General features: G+C 44.7%; 1 protein-coding gene and 1 long non-coding RNA gene across 9 annotated transcripts in view; one reads left to right on the forward strand and one right to left on the reverse strand.

The window, feature by feature from the left end:
* KDM4C (lysine demethylase 4C) overlaps positions 1-18,370 on the forward strand; it is a 490,870-nt gene that overhangs the window by 313,948 nt on the left and 158,552 nt on the right. The gene's annotated exons all lie outside the window — the stretch shown is intronic.
* Positions 5,947-6,619, reverse strand: LOC130682990 (uncharacterized). Its single transcript, XR_008996520.1, has 2 exons — positions 6,371-6,619; positions 5,947-6,228 (listed from the first exon to the last, which is right to left on the reverse strand). It is a non-coding gene; the product is annotated as an uncharacterized LOC130682990 (long non-coding RNA).

Here is an 18,370-nt window from a genome sequence, read left to right on the forward strand (position 1 = left end):
ATTTCTTCTCTGATCTTTATTATGTCCCTCCTTCTACTGACTCATTTGTTCTTCTTTTTCCAATTTTGATAATTGTGATGTTAGACTATTCATTTGGGTTTGTTCTTCTTTCTTTAAATATGCCTGGATTGCTATATACTTTTCCCTTAAGACTGCTTTTGCTCCGTCCCATAGAAGTTGGGGCTTTGTGTTGTTGTCATTTGTTTCCATATATTGCTGGATCTCCATTTTGATTTGGTCATTGATCCATTGATTATTTAGGAGCATGTTGTTAAGCCTCCATGTGTTTGTGGTCTTTTTTGCTTTCATTTTACAATTTATTTCTAGTTTTATACCTTTGTGGTCTGAAAAGTTGGTTGGTAGAATTTCAATCTTTGAATTTACTGAGGCTCTTTTTGTGGCCTTATATGTGGTCTATTCTGGAGAACGTTCCATGTGCACTTGAGAAGAATGTGTATCCTGTTGCTTTTGGATGTAGAGTTCTATAGATGTCTATTAAGTCCATCTGTTATAGTGTGTTGTTCAGTGCCTCTGTGTCCTTACTTATTTTCTTTCTGGTGAATCTGTCCTTTGGAGTGAATGGTGTGTTGAAGTCTCCTAAAATAAATGTGTTGCATTCTATTTCCTCCTTTAGTTCTGTTAGTATTTGTTTCACATATGTTGGTGCTCCTGTGTTTGGTGCATATATATTTATAATGGTTATATCCTCTTGTTGGACTGAGCCCTTTATCATTATGTAATGTCCTTCTTTATCTCTTGTTACTTTCTTTGTTTTGAAGTCTATTTTGTCTGATAGTAGTATTGCAACAACTGCTTTTTTCCCCTGTTGTTTGCATGAAATATCTTCTTCCATCCCTTGACTTTTAGTCTGTACATGTCTTTGGTTTTGAGGTGAGTCTCTTGTAAGCAGCATATAGATGCATCTTGTTTTTTTATCCATTCAGTGACTCTTTGTCTTTTGATTGGTGCATTCAGTCCATTTACATTTAGGGTGATTATTGAAAGATATTTACTTATTGCCATTGCAGGCTTTAGATTTGTGATTACCATAGGTTCCAGGTTAATTTCCTTACTATCTAAGAGTCTAACTTAACTCAGTATGCTCTTACAAACACAATCTAAAGGTTCTTTTCTGTTTCTCCTCCTTTTTCTTCCTCCTCCATTCTTTATATATTAGGTATCAATTCTGTAGTTTTTGTCTATTACTTGATTGACTTTGGGGATAGTTAATTTAATTTTGCATTTGCTTAGTAATTAGCTGTTCTGCTTTCTTTACCGTGATTTTCTTACCTCTGGTGACAGCTATTCAACCTTAGGAACACTTCCATCTACAGCAGTTCCTCCAAAATACACTGTAGAGATGGTTTGTGGGAGGTAAATTCTCTCAGGTTTTGCTTATCTGAAAATTATTTAATCCCTCCTTCAAATTTAAATGATATGCTTGCCAGGTAGAGTATTCTTGGTTGGAGTCCCTTCTGTTTCTTTGCATTAAATATATTGTGCCACTCCCTTCTGCCCTGTAAAGTTTCTGTTGATTTATCTGATGATAGCCTGTTGGGTTTTCCTTTGTATGTGATCTTTTTTCACTCTCTAGCTGCTTTTAAAATTCTTTCCTTATCCTTGGTCTTTGCTATTTTAATCATTACGTGTCTTGATGTTGTCTTTCTTGGGTCCCTTATGTTGGGAGTTCTGTGCACCTCCATGGCCTGAGAGCCTGTCTCCTTCCCAGATTGGGGACGTTTTCAGGAACTACCTCCTCAGAGACACTTTCTATCCCTTTCTCTCTCTCTTTTTCTTCTGGTATCCCTGTAATGTGAATATTGTTCCATTTGGATTGGTCACACAGTTCTCTCCATATTCTTTCATTCTTACAGATCCTTTTTTCTCTCTGTGTCTCAGCTTCTTTGTATTCCTCTTCTCTAGTTTCTATTTCATTTATTGTCTCCTCCACCGTACCCAACCTGCTTTTAATACCCTCCATCATGCTCTTCAACGATTGGATCTCTGACCTTAATTCATTCCTGAGTTCTTGGATGTCTTTCCGTACCTCCATTAGCATGTTGATGATTTTTATTTTTAACTCCCTTTCAGGAAGAGTCACGAGGTCCATATCATTTAAATCTTTCTCAGGAGTTGTATTAATAATTTTACTCTGGACCAGGATTCTTTGGCATTTCATGTTTGTATATGGCGCCCTCTAGTGTCTAGAAGCTCTATTCTGGAGCTGCTCAGTCCCTGAAGCAATGTTGGGGGTCACAGGGGAGTGGTATTGGTTCCTGGGGGGAGGAAAGAGCTGTTCCCCACTTCCTGGCTGCTGTGCCTGTCTCCACTGCCTGAACCAGTGGGCCAAGCACACAGGTGTAAGCTTTTGTGCCAGAGCAGCTGGATATGGATCCCTGCTTTCCACAAGCGGCTGGAATCCCAGTCTCCCCAGGAACTCTGCCTGTATTAACTTTCCTACCCGGTAGTCATGAGAGTCTCATGAAAGCACCATGAAATGTAGGTTTGTGCTCCCAGCGCAGATCTCCGGAGCTAGGTATTCAGCAGTCCCAAGCCTTCCACTCCCTCCCTGCTCCATTTATCTTACCCCCGCCGGTGAGCTGGGGTGGGGGAAGTGCTCGGGTCCCGCAGAGCCACAGCTCTGGTATGTTACCCTGTTTGCTGAGGTCTGCTCTTTTCTCCAGGTGTATGCAGTCTGGTGCCGTCCTCTTTCCTGTTGCTCTCTCAGGATTAGTTACGCCAACTATATTTTCTAATTTTATCCAGTTTTAGGAGGAAGCCTCTGTCTCTCCTCTCACACCACCATCTTTTCCCTTTTCCATGATGTGTCTGGTTTTCTTTTAACAGAAATATTTTTCAGTTACATTTTTCCTTAAGTTAGGTGTTAGCACAAGGAGATCCTAAAACATGAATTAATGTTCTACATATTTTCCTGTTTATTAAAATAATTATACAAATGTTGAATTGGAATATAGATTTGAAAGAGAAGCACCTGGGTGGGTCATTTTACTTTTGAAGGATTCCTTGTATGGACCCATTCTCCTCTTGTGATATGCCAACCTGATGGCATGTTCCTGTTCTCAGATCTCAGAGCATTACAGCTGAGTGTATGTAGGAACGAAGGGTGTTCATGAAGCACAGGTGAACCAGCAGGCTGCAGAACCACACTCTTGCCTGGTCTCAGAAGGTACTGGCCTTGAGGGGATGGACCCATGGCAGGTGGGAAACTCAGAAGGCTGCTCTAGTACCGCTTTTTCTCTGGTTGGTGAAGATGCCAGCTCAAAGGCTCTCATCCATTTCCCTTAGTGTTCCAGCTTTGACACAGGGTAGGTGACTTTAAGGCTGTCATGAACCAGTAGCAGCTTCTCTCTCCAGCTTCTCAATTCCCTTTTATTCAGACAACTGTTTTTTCTTCTGAATGTAGTGTACTGCTTTTCATATCCATGTTCTCTCTTCCCCAAACTATAGCTTTACCTGTGATACTCTTTTCCTTCTTGGAATCATTCTCTACCCACTACTGACACTTCTTTTCTTCCCTTGCTTTCCTATTATATTATACATATTCTACTTACTATTATATATAATGCATATTACACGTACTCTATTGTATATATTTTGCTTACTTAGCTCTAGGACACCATTGATGACCTTACATTGTGCTTCATTATTTGTCTGTGTTTCTGTCTCCCCACTCTCATATCTTTCCTCTTGCCTTCCCCTCAGAGTCCAAGGCCAGTCACTGTGGCTTAAATCACCTGTGGATCCAGAAGTAGGAAAGCCCTGATGATCAGTAACCTTGAAATCGGCCATTAAAAATGACAGTAAAATACTTTAATATATGCTGTCATGTTAAGAGGAAAATTTAGTAAGTCTTTGGTCAGGAGCTATTCGCTGTATGTGTTTGTATTGAGGAAGACATGCTGTTTTAAATAGCTGGAGAAATATTATATGTCAGCTCACTCAGTTTTGTAATCCTGACTGTTTTTCAATCTTCTGTACCACTGTGTCAAATCCTAGATCTTGCTCAAAATTAAAATGAAGTTGACATCTTGCAGGTGTGGCCAGTGCCTTGGAAACCTGAGGGCTCCCAGAGTAATGGTATCCTACTGGGATAGTAGCTGAGCTAGCAGCTCAGTGTGTGTGTGTGTGTGTGTGTATGTGTGTGTGTGTGTGTGTGTGTGTATGTATTTGCTGCTGTTCTTCTTAGTTTGAAGTCATTCACATTAAAAAATTTTGAACTCATGCATGCTTCTTCTGACAAACAGTTTTTATCAGCAACACTTTAATTGTGCTGATATAAACTCCAGGACTTCTCCTTACATTAATATCAATATTCTGACCATGCATTTTATCACCTCCCCATCTTACCTTTCATGGTTCACTATTTGTTCTCTGCAGCTCTCATCTTGCATGTATAAGCATGTTTTCAACCTTATAAAAAATTTTTACCATATTTGTTTCCAATATAAATTTTCCAGTTTTTCTTGCTTTTGATTTCAAGATAGTCACTCCTTTTGTATGTACTGTGCACCTAATTCCTTTGGTGAGTTCATAAGGTTAAGTTTGTTTCTAAAGCAACTATAATGAAGGACAGCCCTGCAGCCACACAAGAGACCTCATGAACATGGCGGTGGCTGACAGATACAGTGTCACTCTGCTCAGTGACCCACTCTGTGTGTTTGTGGTGATTGGAATTGATATACTAATACTGCCAGTGGAGTTTTGTTGGGGACTTTGAAAGTTAAGTTGAAAGTTTTTAAGAAAATTCTCAAGATTGTTATCAGGTGATTTTAATTTTCTTTTGTGTGCTGATAATTTTTCAAATTATTTTTATGATAAATACATTCCTTTTATATCTGGGCAAAAAGTATTTTAAAGAGAGATGGAGTGTCAAGGTGATGGACTAGATTACCAGATAATCCTTCAGGTATAAAAGAACCAAAAATAACTGATAAAGTAAAAGTAAAACAATTCACTTCTCTGCCTGCATGGAGAGACTAACTCACAGAAGGGGCTGTACTAGTGCATATTCATGTATCACCACAGCCAGAGCGCCATTTCTTCCATGGCCTGTGCTTCAGTGCCTGTGTTTGCAAAGCAGGGATTGTAGCAGCTCCTGCTACATGGAATTGTTTTGAGAGTTAAAAGCCTATGTGTAAAGCTCTTGGAGGAGCATATGATACATACTGGGTGTTTGTTGTCACTGTGATATGATTGAGGAGCAGAATATGGCTGATAAGTGAGTTCTCAAGGAAATGAGGGAAATCTAGAGGGAATTCAGAGAGAAATGGTGTCCTGATTGGTAGGGGAGCGCTAATGCTGTCTGTTTGGGGGAAATAGTCTGGGACAGAAACGGAGGCTGGGGAACAGAGCTAAGGGCTCCTAGGATCCCTCAGGCACGTAAAGCTGGCCTCTTAGAAGCCTGCCCCCTTAGTTAAGGGTGTATTGGGGAAGAACAAAGAACCAAAACTGACTGTGTGGGCAAGTGGGCTTGCCGCCTGGGTCTGGGTTTAGGCGGGGAAGGTGATGCGAAGAGACAGTCACCCTAACAATTCTTAACCAGAGGACTGCCATCCCATTCACACCTCTTATTCAAAGTCAGAAATATAAAAAACAAGCGGGTCCTGGCTGTTAATGCCTCCAGGGCACCTAGCAGAAGCAATTGCAAGATCTCTAGAACCCACTCTGAAGAGGAATCTGGTTGACCAATGGGCAGTGCACCTGGAATCCTGGCTTGGTCCTTCTATGAGTTTTTTGACTTTGGGCAAGTCTTTACTCTGCCTTCAGTTTCCTCTTGTGTAAAATGTGAGGATTGTTCATGAAAAACAATTAAGGTCTCTAATCCACAGGTTCATGAACAGATTTTTGACATTTCAAGTACCCTGAAATAACATGTCACAATATATTGAGCTCATCACCATTTGAAAGGAAGGAGCGACACACAGCAGCAATTCACCAGAGAATTCCGCTTTATTAGGGAAAGGTGCTGGGTTATATAGGAAGGGGCATGAGCTGATTGAGGTGTCACTTCTACGGGGCTGGTGGCTATTGGCTAGGTGCTGGGATTGGGAGGGGGGTGAGGGGTGATTGGGCTTCAGGTGGCGCTGGCAGGAACCGAGGACCCGGAAGAGAAGCAGGAAGTTTGCCATCTTATGGGTGGGGGCCCTTCATTCCCCCCTTTCTCCTCTATGAGGTTGTGGACGTTGCTTTCTCTCTGACTGCTTCCTGCTGAATGGGGGTGGAGAAGGGAGTGAGGGCTTGAGGACTGGGAGGAAAGGGTTGATAGGACTCCCCACAGTAAGGACGAGTAGATGTGGACTTCTTCAGGTTGGAAATCAATGAAGGTTCCCTGTAACCATAGGTCGAGGACTTGTTGATTCCAATGGTGCCAAGAGGATATGGGTGCCAGAAGCCAGGTGTCTGCGGCCATTGTTTCCAGGAACAGTTTCCAGCGGAGAGAGGGGTCCATCTCAGCGTGTGGTGAGGAGGTTACATGAGGGTGAGGGATCTTCTGTGGCTAAAAGCTGGTAGTTCCTGAGTAAAAGCTGATTGAAAGTTTGATTAGAGATTTTACCGACTTGGGATTTGATAAACTTTATTATACAAGGCAAGAAGAGACAGGCGAGGAGAATGATTATTATAGGGCCTGCAATGGGCCACAGCCAGGTGAGGAAGGGGTTTGTTAGTATTGAAGAGAATGGGTTGGAATTGGAAGCAGAGTGGAGGCTGGAGGCAAGGTCGGTGAGTTTGGTAATGTCAGTTTCTACAATGCTGGATTCGCTGATGTAATAGCAGCACTCTTCCCGAAGGAAGACGCAGGTGCCGCCCTTTTCGGCTGTAAGCAGATCTAAGGCCCGCCGCCGGTTTTGAAGGGTGACCTTAGCTAGCGAAGTGACCTGTCTTTGGAGAGAAGCCAGGGAATCGGCAGTGGATGTCAGGGTTCCCTCAGGTTTGGCATTGAGATCTCTAATTTCCCATAGAGAGTGACCCAAGGCTCCCCCTGAAAATCCTGCCCCAATGGCTGAGGTGGCTAGGGAAATACCGACCATAATGGGAAGGAAAGCAGCCCTTCTTGTGCACAAGGGCAAGGGAGGTTGGAGCTCAAGGAATTCTGCCATACTGTAAAGTGTAAGCTGTGGGATTAGGGTGACGAGAATGCAGGGTGTGCTGGAGTTGGGAGGCAGTGAGTTGAAAAGACTGCCATTACACCAAAAGAAGTGTCCCGGTTGCCTAAAAGTCTTAGAGCTGGAGGTAGGGGTGTAGATAGAGAGACAGTGAAGTGCGCTGGAGGGGGGAGGGGGAGGGCCTACACAGTGGTAGATGTTGAGATTGTTTGTGTATTCTGGTTCCCATAGGGGTATGTCTGCCAGGGGACGGAAGGGTTGTCCTTCTGCGAGAAAGGAGTAATTGGAAATGTTAAGGGGCATGGCGGCTAGCAGTGGGCGCTGTAGTGATACGCACAAGAAATAATTGTAGGTGTTAAGGGTGTGGTTGAGAAAGATGGTGGTGTCCTGAATAAGCTGTAACCAAGAGTAGGAGGAATTGGAAGAGGGGCGGGGATAAGAAGATGAAGAGGCACCACCAGGAGTTTGGATAATGACTTTTTCGGAATGTCCGATATCTGATGCAACTTGAGAGATCTGGGAATGAGAGGGAACATACTCTCGAGAGATATGAAGGGTACCATGGGGGGGGTCAAGGACCCCCCATAGTAGACTGAGGCTGTGACTCCGGTGGCCCATCGAGAGTCCCAGGGATCTGGGATTGATAAGGAGAATGAGCTGTTGGGATATTTTATGAAATGGTTGGAGGAGTAATACTGTGGGTACCGGGAGTTACCCATGTAGTGAATGGCGCAAGACCAGTAGGGACATCCCCCGTAGGTGTCTGGCCATTGCCTGCAGTAGGCTTGTTTTTGGTCATAGAGGAAGCAGAGGTAGGGAGAATAAAGGTAGCTGCTAGTGAACACTTTGGTGGAGGGAGGAAAGTGGAGGTATAAAGGCTCAGAGCAGCCTTTCAGTGGGCAGTCTGATGTGGCAATGAGGGCAGTAATTTTTGTTTGATGCTATGTGTAAGTCTGTCTGACTTTGAATCACCATACAAAGGAGGCTGGGGTGGCGGGGAAGACAATAGGAATGAGGAAAAAAGCAAGAGAACAGTAAAGGAGGAAAAAGTCATGATTCGGGTATGGATGGCAAAGGGGGTGAACGGGAGATGCGGAGTTTCAAGGGATCAGAGGGATGAAGCATGGTAGAGTAGACAGTGTCTTGGGCTGTATCCGAAGGACTCTGGGTTGTGACTGATGGGTCTTGGATGTCCAGAGAAGGTGGGTCCTGGGTGTTTGGTTTCAACCTGGAGATATGACTCCAAGGGGTGACAGAGTTATCAGGCAGTGAGAGCTTAGCGGCTGAGGGGGTGCAGAGCATAACTGGCTGTGGACCTTCCCATTTTGGGGTGAGAGAAGGCCGATCCTCTGGCAGCTTATAAAACACTAGTTGGCCGGGCTGTAAGACAGGAGGGTTTTGGGAGGCGGATGGATCAGGAAGGAGCCAATCCTGATATTGCCACAATTCAGTGTGGAGGAGAGAGAGTAGTGGAAGGGCCATATTGGGAGGAATTGGTCCATTGTGGGAAGGGAGCCCTGGGGGTAGAATTGGGCGGCCGTACATGATCTCAAAGGGTAACAAGAAGGAAGTCTTCTTTGGGAGGGCCCGAATGCGGAGTAGAGCTAAGGGAAGTAAGCGAACCCAGTCAAGGTGTTGTTCTAGAGATAGTTTGGTCAGGTTGTCTTTTAGAGTCCTATTGGCTCTTTCTACTTTTCCCGAAGCCTGTGGTTGATAAGGACAGTGTAGATGCCAGGGGAGTGAGAGCGACTTGGAGAGGTTCTGAATGATTTGGGCAGTGAACTCAGGGCCGTTATCTGATTGGAGGGAAGTGGGCATCCCGAACCTAGGAAAGATCTGGATGAGGAGGATAGAGGCAACCGCCGACGCTCGTTTGTTAGTGGTGGGAAAAGCCTCGACCCATCCTGAAAATGTATCTACTAACATGAGTAGGTATCTGGTACGCCGTACAGGGGGCATGTTAGTGAAGTCTAATTGCCAATCTGCGGCGGGGACATTACCCCTTGCTTGATGAGCCAGGAAGGGTCGGGCCTTGAGGGGGTTATTAGGGTTAGTGCGTTGGCAGATGGTGCACCTGCGGGTGATTTGGTTAAGTAGGGTTTTGTCTTCAGGAGAGAGAGAAAAAAAAGGATTGTAAAAAATGGATCAAGGATTGGGGGCTAGGATGGAACAGATCGTGTAAGAAGTGGAAGAGGGACTCTTTGTCCTGGGAACAGAGGGTGTCTTGTGATAAGGCTAAAACTGCGAGGGCAGACGGATCGTTGTCTGCTGCTTCTTCTGATAGGGCAATCGACCGGGCTACTCTGTCAGCTTTGTTGTTACCTCTTGTAATGGGGGAGTCATCCTTTTGATGTGATTTGCAGTGGACTATGCCCAGTCAGTGTGGGAGTTGTGAAGCCTCTAGAAGTTTAGTAATTAAGGCTGAATTAGAGATGGAATTTCCTTTTGTAGTGAGGAGGCCTCGTTCTTTCCATACTGCCGCGTGAGACAAGAGAATGTGGAATACATATTTGGAGTCAGTGTACAGTGTGAGAGACGTGCCCCAGGCCAGAGTGCAAGCTCTGGTGGCTGCAATAAGTTCGGCCTGTTGATTGGTTGTACCGGGGGGTAGGGCTCATGCCTCGATTACATCTTCGAGGGACACTACTGCGTATCCTGCGTAATGGGTGCCCTCATGTTTAAAGTAGGACCCATCAGTAAACCAGATGAGGTCGGAGTGTGAGAGGGCTCCTTCGGAGATCATGGAGTGGCACGGAAGGAAGTTGTGAAGGGCTTCCAGGCAATCATGCGAGGGAGTATGAGGAGAGTAGGGTAGAGGAAGAAGAGTGGCCGGATTCAGGGACTGGCAGGGGAGGAAAGAAATGTCTGGATTTTGGAGGAATGAGGACAGTAAGTTCAGGAGTCTGGAGGGAGGGAGAGTCTGTAAACTTTTGTAGGTTAAGAGATCCTTTAGGTGATGTGGGGACAGAATGGTAAGGGGCGCCCCGAATGTCAGTTTATGAGCTTCCTTCTGCAAGAGCTGTCCAGCGGCTAATGCCTGTAGGCAGGGGGACCATCCCCAAACTGTGGAGTCTAACTGCTTGGAAAGATAAGCTGCTGGGGCAAAGGATGGGCCATAATGTTGGCCTAGGACTCCTAGAGCTTGACTGGACCTCTCATGAATGTATAATGAGAAGGACTTCGACAAATCAGGAAGATGGAGAGCTGGGGCTTCCACAAGGGCTTGACAGAGCTTAATGAAGGAGTGTCGGGGTGAGGAGGATAATGGTTCTTCAGGGGGGCCCTTGCTGAGGTCGTGTGGGGGTCTTGTCAACAGGGAGAAGTTAGGGATCCACACTCTAAAATACCCAGCCAGGCCTAGAAAGGAAAGGATTTCTTTCTTGGTTTTGGGAATGGGCAGGTCAGAGAGGAGCCATTTTCTGTCTAAGGTAATGGACTTTCTTTGTTGAGATAGAAAGAATCTGAGGTAAGTGACAGAAGGGGAAGAGATTTGAGCTTTGACAGGGGATACCCAGTAACCTCTGGAAGCTAGAAGGTTAAGTAGGGAGGCAGTGTCAAGTTGAGACTGTTCCCACGAGGGACTGCAGAGTAGAAGATCGTCCACATATTGTAATAAGGTGGACTCAGAGTGATCATGATGAAACTGTTTGAGGTCCTGAGCTAGGACCTGTCCAAAAATATGGGGACTATCTCGGAAGCCTTGTGTCAAAACTGTCCAAGTGAGTTGTTCAGAATGTCTTGTGTATAGGTCCGTCCAGGTAAAGGCGAAAAAATCATGGGAGGAGGGGTCCAGAGGGATAGAAAAAAATGCATCCTTGAGATCTAGGACTGAGAAGTGGGAGGCCGAGGCAGGGATCCGCGATAAAAGGGTGTATGGATTTGGAACTAAGGAATGGATAGGGATGACGGCCATGTTGACGAGGCAAAGGTCTTGGACAAGGCGGAAAGATCTGTTGGTTTTTTTAACAGCTAATATGGGGGTATTAAACGGGGAGTGAGTGGGTCTGAGGTAATTTTTGTTTAAAAGATCTTGAATGATGGGTTGGAGGCCTATGAGGGCTGAAGTGGTTAGGGGATATTGGGCCTGACAGATATACTGAGAGGGGTCATGTAATTTGATGGAGGCAGGAGGACATAGAGCCACGGAGGGGCTTGTAATGTCCCAAACTTTGGGATTTACAGGGTGTATGAGGGCGGAACTGGGGCTTTCATTGGGTAGAGGGGGGTCGTCGGCTATGCGGGCCATCAGAAAGGGAGTACTAGGGGCTGTGGGAGTGGATATAGTTATGGAAACGTTGAGGAGAGAAAGGATGTCCCATCCTAGTAAAGGGATGGGACACTGGGGCATAACCAGGAAGGAGTGGGAGAAAGGTATGCGATTGTCTTGGATTGTGCATAAAAGGGGGGGGTTTAATGGGAAAATCTGTTTACCTCCTACCCCGACTATAGGAGTAATGGCAGGCGTGGTAGGGCCCCGGTATTCTCGCAAGACTGAGAAGGTGGCTCCTGTATCTAGGAGGAAGGAGGTGGGGTCACCATCTACTACTAAAGTAACCCTGGGCTCCTGTTTGGTGATGGAAATGGTCGGGCGAGAAGCCCCCGGGCCCCGTCAATCTTCTTCTGCCAGCCCCACTACGGCGGGCTTAGGATGGGGGTTGTTCGTCCAGCCTCCCTTTCGGGTGTTTGGGCAATCAGACCCCCAGTGGCCCTTTTTGTGGCATCCGGGGCATGGGGTGGTAGGAGATCTGGGTGAGGGGCACGCCCTTGACCAATGTCCTTCTTTTCCACACTTGAAACAAGCTCCTGGGGGGGTCTTGTTTGTAGAGGGGCGCCCAGGTTGTGGTTTTATCAGCTGGGCCAACATTTGGAAATTGGCCTGATCAGCCTTTTTTTTACGGCGTTCTTTCTCCTCCTCCCGGTTATGGAAGACTTTAAAGGCCACTGTTAGGATCTCAGTCTGTGGGGTAGCAGGGCCCTGTTCTAACTTTTTGAGTTTAGCTTTAATGTCGGGGTAGCTTTGAACTAGGAAGTATGTCATAAGGACATGTCTTCCATCAGGCGTTTCTGGGTCCAGGCTGGTATACTGTAATAGGGCTTGAGTGAGTCTGTCTAAGAACTCGGAGGGGGTTTCCTCCCTCCTTTGAATTATGTCTTGGAGCTTTTGAAAATTGACTACTTTACGAGCTGCCTTTTTCAGACCTGCTATTAAGCAGCAGGCGAAGATATCTCGAGAGCGGAGACCCACGGTGGTGTTATAATCCCAGTGAGGGTCTTGTTCGGGGACAGCGGTGGGGCCAGGGGGATAGGTGGGGTCAGTCCTGTGGGTTTTGGTGGCGTGCGTGTGGGCGAAGTCCCAAACTCGTCTGTGCTCTTCAGGAAGGAGGGTATTGGCCAGGAGCATGAAAATGTCATGATGTGTGAGGCTGTATGACTGGAGGGTCCATTGAAACTCCCTGATATATGTCGTGGGATCAGTGGAAAAGGAACCTAGGCGTTTCTCAAGTTGGGCTAAATCTCCTAAGGAGAAAGGGACGTGAACGTGCACGATGCCTTTGGATCCTGCTACTCCCGGAGGTGGGTGATAATTTTGGGAGGCCCTCGGGACCAAGTCTGAGGGGGACTGAAGGGTTCTGGCTCAGTCTTTGGGGGAGAAACAGGTGATGAGGGAAAAGATGGAGGAGGCTCCTGGGACTTAGTTAGAGGGGGACTGAAAGGCTCAGGCTCGATCGGGGGGGGGAAGGTGAGGGGGACGAAGGCAGAGGGGGTGAGGTGGGGGAGGAGATGGTGGTGGAGGAAGGGGGAGGGGCTGTTGTAGGAGAGGAGGGGGAAGGGAGTGGGTGGGAGGCTTCTGCGGGGAAGGAGGTGGAGGCGGCGGCGATGGCGGAAGAGGGCGGAGGGGTTGTAGGAGGGGGAGGGGCTGAAGGGGGAAGCCTTTATGGCGGAGGTTCCTCGGCTGGGTCAAAGGTAATCGAAGAGGGACTGGGAGTGTGTGGAGGGGAGGGAGGAGGCTTGCAGGCTAGGAGAACTTGGGGCGGGGAACAGGTGGTGCAGAGGCTGGGATTTTGAGCTAGGAGGCGAAAAGCCTCGATATAGGGAATCTGCTTCCATTTTTTCAGGCGCTGGTAGTAGTTAAAAAGATCACGAGTGATGTTAGGATCAAGAGTTCCCCCTGCGGGCCATTGGTTGTTATTGTCTAGGGGGTATGTCAGCCAATCTTGGGAGCAGTAGTTACGGAGAAGTTTTGGTTTTATATCAGGTGTCAGGGAGAGGGTAGTTAGAGGCATTCAAGAGGTGAGCTTTCAGGGAGGGATGAGGAGGCTCCCATGGCTAAAGGACAGAGAATGAAATGAACAGGGGAAGATGAACAGAGATCCTCGGACTGGGAGCAGACGGCAAGGAGACAAAGGGCGTCCCCGATGATCCTTGGTGGTCTGTGGAAACTCGTATATGAGTCGGTTTCTTAGGAAGTGTGGGTCGTCACCCAGACTTCTCTAAGAAGGCAGAGTGCCGGATTCACGAGGAACCTAGTACTAGGAATTTTCGGCGGAAGGAACGGAAGGAGGAAGAGAGGGGGAAAGGGAGCGTTCTCATCCGCAAAGGAGTCACCTCGTTTATGGCTGTTGGAGGAGGGGCCTGAGGGTCCGCCGCAGCCGTGAAGGCCTGAGGTGGGGAGAGATCCCTCCTCGTCCCCGGGCGTCAGGGCCTTGCCGGATGATCACGGTCAATGGCGCTGCGATAGCTCGGGGAAGAGTGGCCCACTCCGGGGGAAAACTTACCCAAAGGCCAGAGAGGAGTGGTGAGTGTGATGAGCCAGCACCGGAAAAAGAGGACGAGGGCAAGCTGCTGCTGGTGTCGGGGGGAAGATGGGGCCCATTGGGGTGTCCCGTCTCCCGGGTTTTGGCACCAATGAAAGGAAGGAGCGACACACAGCAGCAATTCACCGGAGAATTCCGCTTTATTAGGGAAAGGTGCTGGGTTATATAGGAAGGGGCATGAGCTGATTGAGGTGTCACTTCTACGGGGCTGATGGCTATTGGCTAGGTGCTGGGATTGGGAGGGGGGCGAGGGGTGATTGGGCTTCAGGTGGCACCGGCGGGAACTGAGGACCCGGAAGAGAAGCAGGAAGTTTGCCATCTTATGGATGGGGGCCCTTCACCATTGGATCAAAAATTTTTTTGTTAAGGTATCACCGATATACACACTTTGAAGATTTCACATGAAAAACATTATGGTTACTACATTCACCCATAGTATCAAGTAACTCCCGTGCCCCATTGTAGTCACTGTCCATCAGTGTAGTAAGATGCTGCAGAGTCACTACTTGTCTTCTCTGTGCTACACTGTCCTCCCCGTGACTGCTCCCCCATACCATGTATACTAATCATAATACCCCTCAAACCTCTTCTCCCTCCCTCCCTCCCCACCCTCTCTCACCCTTCCCTTTGATAACCTCTGGTCCCTTCTTGGAGTCTGTGAGTCTGCTGCTGTTTGGTTCCTTCAGTTTTTCTTCATTGTTATACTCCAAAAATGAGGGAAATCATTTGGTACTTGTCTTTCTCTGCCTGACTTATTTCACTGAGCATAATACCCTCTAGCTACATCCATGTTGTTGCAAATGGTAGTTGTTGTTTTCTTCTTATGGCTAAATGGCATTCCATTGTGTATATGTACCACCTCTTCTTTATCCATTCATCTACTGATGAACACTTAGGTTGCTTCCATATCTTGACTATTGTAAATAGTGCTGCAGTAAACATAGGGGTGCATATGGCTTTTTGAATCTGAGAACTTGTTTTCTTTGGGTAAATTCCTAGAGTGGAATACCCAGGTCAAATGGTATTTCTATTTTTAGTTTTGTGAGGAACCTTCATATTGCTTTCCACAATGGTTGAACTAGTTTACATTCCCACCAGCAGTGTAGGAGGGTTCCCCTTTCTCCAAAACCTTGCCAACATTTGTTGTTGTTTTTCTTTTGGATGATGATGATCCTTACTGGTGTGAGGTGATATCTCACTGTGGTTTGAATTTGCATTTCTCTGATGACTAGTGATGTGGAGCATCTTTTCATGTGTCTGTTGGCCATCTGAATTTCTTCTTTGGAGAAGTGTCTGTTCAGCTCCTCCGCCCATATTTTAATAGGGTTATTTGCTTTTTGGGTGTTTAGGCGTGTGAGTTCTTTATATATTTTGGATGTTAACTCCTTGTCAGATATGTTATTTACAAATGTATTCTCCCATACTGTAGGATGCCTTTTTGTTCTACTGATGGTGTCCTTTGCTGTACAAATCTCTTTAGCTTGATATAGTCCTATTTGTTCACTTTTGCTTTTATTTCCCTTGCCTGAGGAGATGCATTTGAGAAAAAGTTGCTCATGTTTATATTAAAGAGATTTTGCCTGTGTTTTCTTCTAAGAGTTTTATGGTTTCATGACTTACATTCAGGTTTTTGATCCATTTTGATTTTACTTTTGTATATGGAGTTAGACAATAATCCAGTTTTATTCTCTTACATGTAGCTGTCCATTTTTGCCAACACCATTTATTGAAGATGCTGTCATTTCCCCATTGTATGTCCAGGGCTCCTTTATCATATTTTAATTGCCCACATATGCTTGGGTTTATATCTGGGCTCTCTGTTCTGTTCCACTGATCTATGGGTCTGTTCTTGTGCCAGTACCAATTGCCTTGATTTTTGTGGCTTTGTTTTACAGCTTGAAGTTGGGGAGTGTAATCCCCCCAGCTTTATTCTTCTTCTCAGGATTGCTTTGGCTTTTTGGGGTCTTTTGTGGTTCCATATGAATTTTAGAACTGTTTTCTCTAGTTCATTGAAGAATGCTGTTGGTATTTTGATATGGATTGCATTGAATCTGTAGATTGCTTGTTTAACCTTGGATAAAATTTTTGTTTGTAATTCTTCAACTATACAGCAAGACAGATCCAGACACCTATGTGCACTGTGTTTCCCTAGTGCAGAAGTGACCCCACGTACAAATTTGAAAGTTGACAAGGTTCAGATTAAAGCCATGATTATGGCTCTGAGTTTCTCTAATCTGAACTGTCTAGATAACTTTATAAATCATCAGTTCAGCAAGTGCAGTTCTATAATGAGCTGTTAAGCATCTCTTTGAAATTAAAGACAGCCTAGACCCTGATCCCTGTCTCTGTAATGTCTACATGCCTGGAGGGTTAGATTAGGAGTGCATTTCAGGCAATGGTAAAGCAATTTATTTTTTGGGCAGTCTGTCTGTATTAATATTATAATATATTTAGTAATGGATTAAATATTTAAATATAGAGATGGGTGGGATGGAAATTGCTGCTTTAATTAGAGATCATTATTAGTGTTTGATGATTTAACCCATTTAACCTAGGTTTTCAGTTATTTTGAAGGATAAAATGTATACATTTAAGTACAATTGAGGAAGGAAAATCGCAGGAACTCAAGTCTGACAAAACTTGATTACTTTCCCAAGTGATTTCTCTGTTTCATACTCCTTTGATTAAAGCACACATGTTTATAATGTAGTTGAATACTAAACTGGTCATAAGGATATTTTCCCAAGACTGGAAGTACCCACCGATTTTACTTTATTGGAGATTTTTGTTTTCTTCTGGGACTGTCTCATATTTCCTGCAGAATTTTCTGAAAATTATTCACTGAGTGTTTCTAGTGAAACAAGCTGGCTCTTAGACACTTTGCAGTTGTCCCTCAAACAATAGGACATTGTTTAGAATTGGCTGTTTTACTTTACTTTTGATAGGTGGATGTTTTGGGGAAGAATTATACTCTCTTGCCCCTGGCTTGCTGTAACTCCCCCCTTTCTACAAGTATTGGTATAGATTTACCAGTTTTCAGTTTAATTTCTTCAGAATTTATTAAGTGGATATGTTGACCAAATATAATAATGATGTCTTTTATTAATTCAGACTTAACAAATGTCATTTTAACTAGTAAATAAAAATTCCATTTTAAATGTCAAAAGCATTTATTTATTTGTTTTGCCAGATAGTAATGGGCACTTGACTGCTTATGGAGGGCAACCCATGACCTGCCTTCTAGTCTCTGCTTGGCTCCTATTGGCTGTGTGGCCCTTGTGGAACTAAGTCATGCAATCTCTGTAAGGCTCATTATGTGTTTACTCATCTATCTGATGAAATGGTTGAGTTAGTGATCTCAAAGTTCATTCAAACTCTAAAGGTCTTTGATTCTATGAAAATACAGTTGGAGAGGATAGTAGTCCTCTTGCCCCATGCTAGCCTTTCATTGAAAAGCAAAATAGTGAAGTATAGGAACATCCCTTGTTAGCAGTGTTTCTGTCTATAAAGAGTCCTTTTCTTTGCCAATTTTGAAAAACAAACACTGTTTTATAACTGCTGCATGTCATGCTCCAAATATTATTAATTTTTACATAATGATCTCTTTGTTCCATCAATTCTTATTTGCTTGAGGTAATATTATACTTTCATAATAAGCATGGTTGTATTTCTGTCTGTTTAAACCATAAAACACCAACTTCAGCAGATTGCTAAGTAGATTAGTCTGGAATGTTTGTTGATAGGTCACAGTGTTTTCCTGCATTATGTGGACGTGAAACATTAAATGTTGTTGGCACTCAGATTTAATGGATATTTTATCTAGCACTCAGCTGTGTAATAATAGTCGGGCATTCTCAGTTTAGCTTGATTTCTCTGTCAGTAAATTCCATTGGAAGCCCCAATGGTATTGACTTTTACTGCAATATGGGGAATAAAAATCAAAAACACCTTGCTCTTATTATACTAGTGGTTTATAAGAGTTTGATTGAATTAGAGGGAAGAATGCTAGCTTTTTAATTTATGTTGTATGGTTGCTTTCTGTACTTTTCAGAATCAATCTTGGAAGATTTCTAAACAGTGGCATGAAATCTTATGATCAGGTGTCTGTGCTGTAATCATTGGGGTTGTAGAATGATAGTCAAGACTTTGATTTTTTTGAAATCATGTGTGCATTGTTATTCTTAAAGTCTTGTAGAAGACGTCTGAGAAACAGCTTTTGATATTAATGTTGTGTGGTTCATTCCATTCTTTAGAAAAATAAATTATTGTAGAGGTTGAAATGTATGAAATTACTAATTAATTTTTTTAATCTACAAAAACTGCAATTTCATAGAAGCTTATCTTAAATGTATTACTTTACATTTCCTTAAACCTGTGCACAGTACTCTTTCCCTGGAGACAAAGATGTCTCAATCCTGTAGGCCACTGAGG

The sequence above is a fragment of the Manis pentadactyla genome, chromosome 3 (genome assembly GCF_030020395.1).
Source record: "Manis pentadactyla isolate mManPen7 chromosome 3, mManPen7.hap1, whole genome shotgun sequence".
In the NCBI taxonomy this organism is placed as follows: domain Eukaryota; kingdom Metazoa; phylum Chordata; class Mammalia; order Pholidota; family Manidae; genus Manis; species Manis pentadactyla.